The sequence below is a fragment of the Delphinapterus leucas genome, chromosome 3 (assembly GCF_059928025.1).
Source record: "Delphinapterus leucas isolate spDelLeu-1000000601 "Yukka" chromosome 3, BTC_Dleu_Yukka2, whole genome shotgun sequence".
NCBI lineage: Eukaryota > Metazoa > Chordata > Mammalia > Artiodactyla > Monodontidae > Delphinapterus > Delphinapterus leucas.
Window position 1 is genome coordinate 49,214,992 of NC_143131.1, and position 8,618 is coordinate 49,223,609.

General features: G+C 47.1%; 1 protein-coding gene across 1 annotated transcript in view; it reads right to left on the bottom strand.

The window, feature by feature from the left end:
- The window catches only part of ELOVL7 (ELOVL fatty acid elongase 7), a 71,541-nt gene extending 63,187 nt beyond the window's left edge, over window positions 1-8,354 (bottom strand). The window contains exon 1 of the mRNA XM_022596988.3: window positions 8,183-8,354. The gene's annotated coding sequence lies outside the window, so the exon portion shown is untranslated. The remainder of the gene's footprint in view (window positions 1-8,182) is intronic.
- Between the last annotated feature and the right edge of the window lie 264 nt (window positions 8,355-8,618).

Consider the following 8,618-nt stretch of genomic DNA (forward strand, 5'->3'; position numbering starts at 1 on the left):
TTCCAAATGCTGTGTGGTGCAGCCAAATAAAAATTTAATTTAATTAAAAAAAATTTTTTAAAAAGAACCAATGTTAATTTAAAGAATATCTTTCCATCTTTACCAAAACTATTATTGAAAGTATTATACATGAAGTGATTCAAGATCCTCTTTAATAAGAACCTACCTCATAAATAAATCCCTTTTACAATTCATTTCTAGGGGAAAAAATACTACCTTGAAAATTGATGTTCTGGGCTTCCCTGGTGGTACAGTGGTTAAGAATCTGCCTGACAATGCAGGGGACACTGGTTCGAACCCTGGTCCAGGAAGATCCCACATGCCACGGAGGAACTAAGCCCGTGCACCACAACTACTGAGCCTGCGCTCTAGAGCCCACAAGCCACAACTACTGAGCCCGCATGCCTAGAGCCCGTGCTCCGCAACAAGAGAAGCCACTTCAATGAGAAGCCCGTGCACCACAACAGAGCGGCCCCCTCTTGCCGTAACTAGTGAAAGCCCGCACACAGCAACAAAGACCCAAAGCAGCCAAAAAAATAAAATATTTTTTAAAAAATTATGTACACCCCATAAATACGTACTTTACCTTGAGACATATAAGTATGCATTCACTGCCAACTTTCCAAAGCAGTTTCAAGATTTTCTTTGAGGAAGAATTCCTCCCCGATATTTTTCTCATGTAAACCATACTCAGAATTTGTTTTCTACAATTTCCACTTTTAATGTTCTAAGTGGATTGAAAACTAAAAAACAAAAACAAAACTTGTAAAGCAAGCTCAGGATATTATCTTTCAAGTTTTCACAATTTTCTCTCCAATTCTTTACAGTTCGTTCTCCTGCCCACTTTTTAAGGCACTCACTTTTATGGAATCTTTTCAGAGAATTCAACATTCCTTTCACAGAAGCAATAATGCCTTTTCCCTTTTGCACTTTATAGATTTACACACATTTAAATTATCTAATCACAATAACAAGCATAACTGGCACCAACAAGTTTGCAATAAATACAGCCACCGAGCCAGCCATCAGAGCAGGGAACAGGCTGCTAGGAACTGGTGTTCATCATGCCTGGGCAGCATTTGGTCTGCTTTTTGGGGAAATGAGAAGCATGGGCTCGTAGGGTTGACTGGTTAGGTGTCAAGAGGATTGTCTTTATATTAGGATGAACCATATGCAATTGCCAATATACAAATATTTCTCCTAGAGAAACGGCAATTGCATGTGTTCAACCTAATATTTCTAGTTTTTAATTTTAAAAATATTAACTATATTTAATGTTTAATATCACATCTATTATCCTTTTTTCCCCCTCCCTTTGAACAATGAATAGTGGTTCTCACAACTTCATTTTTTTTTTTTTTTTTTTGCCGTATGCGGGCCTCTCACTGGTGTGGCCTCTCCCGTTGCGGAGCACAGGCTCCGGACGCGCAGGCTCAGCAGCCATGGCTCACGGGCCCAGCCGCTCCGCGGCGTGTGGGATATTCCCGGACCGGGGCACGAACCCGTGTCCCCTGCATCGGCAGGCGGACTCCCAACCACTGTGCCACCAGGGAAGCCCCACAACTTCATTTTTTAAATTCCATGTTTGCTCAGGAATAAGCTATTAAATAATCAGTCATTAAACTCTGGTTTCCTAAGAATGTGACTTCTACCTTCTTTCTTTCTTCAGGTTAAAGTCACACCTGTTAGAATTTCAAAGAAATTCTTCAAAGACTGAAGGTATAAGCGTGTGCCTTCTAGTGAACTGAAGGGTAAAGAGCAGAGGGATGAAAATGTGAGGTCAGCATTCATTAGTTTGTTTGTTTGCTTCTCAGGCATAAAACATTTTGGCTCACGGGATCCGACACAGCACTCTCTGCCTAGAGAAGGCAGGAAAAAGGAAAGAAGAGGAGAGGGCAGGGAAGCCCCATACAGACTTAGGATAAGTCCCCCTTAAATACAAGCAGCCTTTCCTTTTGCTCTGTCCATGTTATGTCACTGAGTTATGATAAGCAGACAAATACATCACAAATGTGCTATTAAGACAAAATCCCACAATTGGGGATGGAAAGGAAGGAGCAGAAGAATGGAGGGGCTGTATTTAGTTGAGGGACAACTAGCCAAACCCTCTTTTTCTAGTTCTCACATTTCTACCACTGACCCTAAAAAGTCTAAATCTTACGTTTATGGTTGTCCTTATGCCCTCACAAAACTATCGTTGGAGATCAGAGCCCTAGTGTCTCTCATACCCTTTAAATCATCAACCCACTGAGTTAGTATGCAGAGGGGGAAGAACCTGAACATTGTAACCATAGCTGGGTTTAAATCCTAGCTTCGCACTTGTAACCGTGTACCCTAGCTGAGCACCCTTTCTGCTTCTTCACCTGAGCACCTTTCTTCACTTTTCTGCACCCATGTGTGCTGAGGATTCTGGTGCAGAGCTTGCTGGCTTTAGACAATTCCTGAGAAAATGCACAGAAAGTGCCTGACTGCAACTAGGACTGATGTCTAAAAGATGCCCAAACGTTTCACCTCATGATTTTCAGCAAGCAGGTAAAAACTTAAATGCAGGCTTGAGTTTTGTATAAACATGTGGCACAAGATCGTTTTATTCCCAAATTGTTATGTACACTGAGCATAATCAAGATATCTCATGTAAATAGTGAAGGTAGCTGTCCTTTCCAGATCAGATAAAGGAGATAAAGCCTCCACGGCAGAAAGGGAGGTTCCAGAAAGGTTAAGTTGCACATGTAGACAGGTGCTTTCAAAATACAAATCTTGGGCTTCCCTGGTGGCGCAGTGGTTAAGAAATCGCCTGCCAGTGCAGGGGACACAGGTTCGAGTCCTGGTCCGGGAAGATCCCACATGCTGCAGAGCAACTAAGCCCGTGCACCACAACTATTGAACCTGCGCTCTAGAGCCCGCAAGCCACAACTACTGAGCCCGTGTGCCACAACTACTGAAGCCCGTGCGCCTAGAGCCCGAGCTCCGCAACAAGAGAAGCCACCGTGATGAGAAGCCCGCGCACTGCCACAAAGAGTAGCCCCTGCTCGCCGCAACTAGAGAAAGCCCGCACGCTGCAACGAAGACCCAACGCAGCAACAAAGATCCAATGCAGCCAAAAAAACAACAACAAAAAATACAAATCTTAACAGGTCCCTTCCCTTCTTAAAGGGCTCCACTGGCTCCCCATTGTCTGTAGGATAAAATCCAAAATCTTTACTAGGTGAATCAAGGCTCTCAGTAAGCCAGCTGTGCATACCTAGGCAACCTCTTCTCACACCCTCCTCTGCAGTGATTTTACAGTGTTTCCAATTCTCTGAATGCACCTGCATGCTCTCAGCCTGAATTTGATTTCCCACCCTCGTCCCATTTCTCTGCTGCCCCAACTCCCAGTCTTCCTTCTTTTGGCTCAGGAGGACAACTTTGTCTGCCTTTCTCTGCTCGGCTTCCCCAACACTCTGTGTTAATCACAGTTTTCCACACTGTACTCTAAGTGTTTACCTCCCTTGAACCCACATAGATCTGGACGGGCTTCAGCACCCTGCCGACTACTTTGCCTGATGCAAAGCTGACACTCAAATGTTTGTTGAGTATGCAACTTCTGAAACTCCCCGATTTTGGCTAGGTTTTGCTCTATACCTTATGTTAGAGGGGACAAAGGAGCTGGGCTGCTGGTGCTCAAGGCCTGTGCTGCTTCTCCAAGTGGATGAAGATTTGTCTTTAACATGGCACATTTATGAGTTATATGTTATATGGTAACTTAGTTCCTCTGAATAATGATCTGTTTAGAAATATTTATCACTAACAAAAAGGATAATTTTACTTGTCAAGGCAATAACATGTGCTTTTAATATATCTAGATCAATTAGGAATAATTAAAAATCTCAATTTTTAAAAAAAAGACCAATCTTATAAAGTGCTAAATTTGCATTAGTGTTCAGCTATTTCATAACATGTGAATGGTCCAAATTGGATGAGTCACAGAAATACATATAAGATATATTCCTCTCTAAAAATGTGTTTATGGCATGCTTCTTTCCACGCTATATGGTGTGTTTTATTGAAACTCAAGATTAGTTCTCAATTTAACATGATACTGTATATACAAAGGCTCCAAAATTGTTTGGTAAACAGCATTCTTCTATATTCTAAAGCTGATGTTTGCACATGTAGCACACCAAGGAGAATAAGCAATTAAACAAACTAGAAAAAGTCTTATTTCTTTTTTTTGTTTTTGTTTTGTTTTTGTTTTTGTTTTTGTTTTGCGGTATGTGGGCCTCTCACTGTTGTGGCCTCTCCCGTTGCAGAGCACAGGCTCCAGATGTGCAGGCTCAATGGCCATGGCTCATGGGCTTAGCCGCTCTGTGGCATGTGGGGTCCTCCCGGACCGGGGCATGAACCCGTGTCCCCTGCATCGGCAGGCGGACTCTCAACCACTGCGCCACCAGGGAAGCCCAAAAAGTCTTATTTCTTCAACTCGACCAGTAAGTACCTGAGGTCAGAGGCTTTAAGTATATTCCACTGTCTAGCATAAAGAAACAAATCCCAATTTGTAAAATGACATAACTGCAAAGGTAAGCATTACTGTGACTTAAGTTGTTTATAACTGTTGCTAATATACCTATCCAAAAACGGAGGATTAGTTAAGGAAATTACATTATAATTTTTAGAATATAAGGCAGACAATAGGAGTTTTGGAAAATACAGGTGAAAAATGCTTACTATGTATTATAAGGAAAACACAATATACTAAAATTCTATATGTAGTAGGATGTAGGAAAACATGCATTTAAAAAATGAGAGAGGGGACTTTCCTGGTGGCGCAGTGGTTAAGAATCTGCCTGCCAATGCAGGGGACATGGGTTTGATCCCTGGTCCAGGAAGATCCCACATGCCACAGAGCAATTAAGCCTGTGCGCCACAACTATTGAGCCTGCATGCCACAGCTACTGAAGTCCGTGCGCCACAACTACTGAAACCCGCACGCTCTAGGGACCATGTGCCACAACTGCTGAGCCCGCGTGCTGCAACTACTGAAGCCGCGTGCCTAGAGCCCGTGCTCTGCAACAAGGAAGCCACCACAGTAATAAGCCCGCGTTCCGCCACAAAGAGTAGCCCCCGCTCGCCGCAACTAGAGAAAGCCCACGCGCAGCAATGAAGACCCAACGCAGCCAATAAATAAATAAATAGAGAGAGACAAAGGTAAAATGGCAAAATATTTAGTCTGGTCGACTCACACTCAGGGGGTCAAAACTCTCTTCTTGGCTCGCCAATCTCACCGTTTTGGTACCTCCTTCCAGTTTTCTTTTCTCCTCTCCTCAACCCTCCCCAAACACAGCCAATTCTTCCTCGACAATGCCTCTCAGGATTAGTCCAGGCCCACATTACCTTATACAGAGGTTTTGAGAAAAGATTCCCATTTGGCTTTTCTGCAGTCTCATTCAACTATCATATCTACTGCCAGAAGAAGACAGTCATTCTACTGCTAAATATATATCTACTGTGGTAATCTCTTCATTTATGTTTTATGCATTTTTGTGTATGTGTTATATTTTTCAATGAAATTGGGTTTTTCTTGTAACTCTGTGTGGCTTCATATTTTGTTTGGCTAGGATGCGGTTAGGATTCATGGCTCTCTGCTGATATGGCCCTACTTCCTTACCCTTCTAAATGGAATATTTAGCCAGGGTAGCTGGGTTCCTATCTGCAGCAATGGAGTTGGCAGAGGCTTCCCTGCCCGTCCTCTACAAAGCCTGCCAGGTCCCCCACGTCTACCAACGCATCCTTAACACCCTGTAAAACCCAGCTTAAAAATTTCAAAAAGGTTTCCACCATTATTCAACCCACCCAATATATGCTACATTAATTCATCTTGCATCATATTCTGCAAACATTTATCAAGCAACTACTAGTTGTAAGGCTTGAAGAGTTAAAGTCTTAAGTTGTTAACAATCTTTCTGTGGACCATGAACATTTATGAAAGAAGCTAACCAACAGTAAAAAGAAAAATGACATAAGTGATAAATGAATGTTCAGGAGTAGGGAAGAGGGAGGCTGGTGAAGAGGAGTAGGGAACGGGGGTGAGAATGAGGAAGGCTAGAAGGAAGAGACAAGGTAAAAGCTGACAGAAGAGGTTTCATGATTAGGAGAAGTGTGATGTGAGACTTGACTGCTGTTTTGCACCTGGGTGACTACAATAAAAGGGAGGGAGGCTGACATAAATGATGCTAACTAGAAATGCTTTGGGGCAAAGCAGGGCAAGTCCAAATGGAATATTACAGTATGCACTGACATATGCTACACTAAAACTGAATAAGATACATGGAAAGCACAGAATCTTTTTTTTTCTTTTTTTTTTTTTTTTTGCGGCACGCAGGCCTCTCACTGCTGTGGCCTCTCCCATTGTGGAGCACAGGCTCCGGACGCGCAGGCTCAGCAGCCATGACTCACGGGCCCAGCCGCTCCGCAGCACGTGGGATCCTCCCGGACCGGGGCACGAACCTGCGTCCCCTGCATCGGCAGGCGGACTCTCAACCACTGCGCCACCAGGGAAGCCCCCAGATACACGGAAAGCACAGAATCTTTAAGTGGGTAAGTAGCACTGATAACCTGAGTAACAAAATTCTATGAAAAGAAAATCTAAATGAGTACAAAGTCACACAAGAAGGAAAAGAAGGACCTGAGACTGAGAGCCTAGTCAGTGAACATGAAAAAGCACAGGACTTCAAGAAAGTAAGGATGAAGAAAGGAACTCTAGGTGAGGCAGTATGCACAGTGGTTAATAGCCTCAACACTGGACCAGGGCCCCTGAGTTGGAATCTCCTCCTGCTACTTGTGCGTCCTGGGCAAGTTCCCGTGTCTCAGTTTCCTTATCCGTAAAATGATAATGTTATCATTTATTTACCCCCATAGGATTGTTGCCAGGATTAAAAGAGTTGATACAAGTTCTTAGAACAGTGCCGGGCACAGAAGCATTCGATAAATGTCTGCCATCGGGGGGAAAATATTTTTTTAATCGTCGGTGACCTTGAGGAGAACAATTCCTGGCCAGTGGTAGAAGCAGAAACTACAAAATAAGGGAATTAACAAACAAGTGATGGCTAAGAAGCCGGAGGCAACCCCAAAGTATCGAAGACTCTTTCACAGCAGTTAAGCAATACAAGCGAGAAGTGAAATAAAGAGTAACCTGCGAGTACAGGGTTAAATGAAAATGCTTTTCGAGGCAACAGCTCAGCAAGAGGAAAAAGGCTTGGCTCGCTAAAACTATTCTTCAGTCTTTGTGCGACTTGTTTTCCCAACCACACAGCGATTGGACAGGGGTAGAGGCCATATCCTTCCTGTCGCAGCTTTCCCAAGAGCGTTCTCTCGGCATCCGGTAAGTTTGAATCAGCGCTGGCTGATTAGGGGACAAGGCCCATTTCCTAACCGACGATACCCTGTAAGATGAAACAACAGGCTTTCCGATTTCCATCTCCGGCACGACCTGTTCCACCGCTGTGTACTCATCACTCTCCTCAGCCAGCGGCTGCCGTCGGGACAGGATGCAGCTCGGGGAGCCAAAGAGGCAGCGCCCGCTGCAAGAGCAACGCCCCAAGTTCATTCCGGCCTCGAGGACACAAAAGCGCCCCAGAGGGGAAAAAGCAGAAAGAAAGGGGCTCGGGGATTCTGGGGGGTTGGGTCGGGGGGGGCGAGCGAGCCCAAATCCAGGAGCTGGGAAAGTGACCTCGGAGGTCAAGGTCGAGCAGGTCCCTCTCCCTCCCAGTCCCACCCGCAAGCACCTTTGTCCTCCCGCCCGGAACAGCTGGGCCCTGTCCCGCGGGAGCGCTCGGGAGAGGCTCAAAAGCCCAGGGGCGGCGGGGACCACCGTCCCTTTGGGATGCTGGGGGCGGCGGTGGGTTCCCAGAGAAGTCGCAGGTGAGCGCGGCGGCCCCTCCCTCCGGCGGGAAGGGCTTCGACCCTGGGCACCCAAAGACGGCGCGGCGACAACTTCCGAAGCGCCCGCCAGAGTCCAGGCAGGGCCTGGCCGGGCTCCCGAGTCTCCGGGACCCGTATCCCACTCCCCGCGCGCCGCGCCCAAGTTCTTTCCACTGGGCTGCTCTCGACCCCTGCCCCCGGCGTCTCTCTCCCTCCCCCCATCTCTTCTCCTCAGCGCCTCGGAAAAGTTTGGCCCCGGCCCACCGGCTGGGAGCCCCACACTCACCCGGCGAGGAGCTGAGCCCAAGTGCCCGGGCGCGGGCGCAGAGGGCGGCGGCGCTAGCGCGGAGCTCCTCGCAGCGGGCCCTGCTGCCCCGGCAGCCGACCGAGCTGGAAAAGGGGCGGAGGCCGCCGGGTGTCACCTGCCCGCTCTCCCACCCCGCCGCGTGACGCCGCGGAGCGCCGCCCCCTGACCGCCTGCCGCCGCCGCCGCCGCCAGGTACTCGCGAGGGACCGCGGGGAGGAGCCTCCCTCCCGGGAGGGATCGACCGGGAAGGGCGCGCGGCCTCGGTCGCCCCACCTCCGCCTGGCTCGGCGCCCCGCAGCTCGAAGCGCGGCCGGGACGGGGGACCGAGGACCGCTCGGGGAGATCCAGACTAATTACATTTCTTTCTGAGCACAAATGTCATCACCTGAGGTCATCTCGAGGCTTAACATAAATA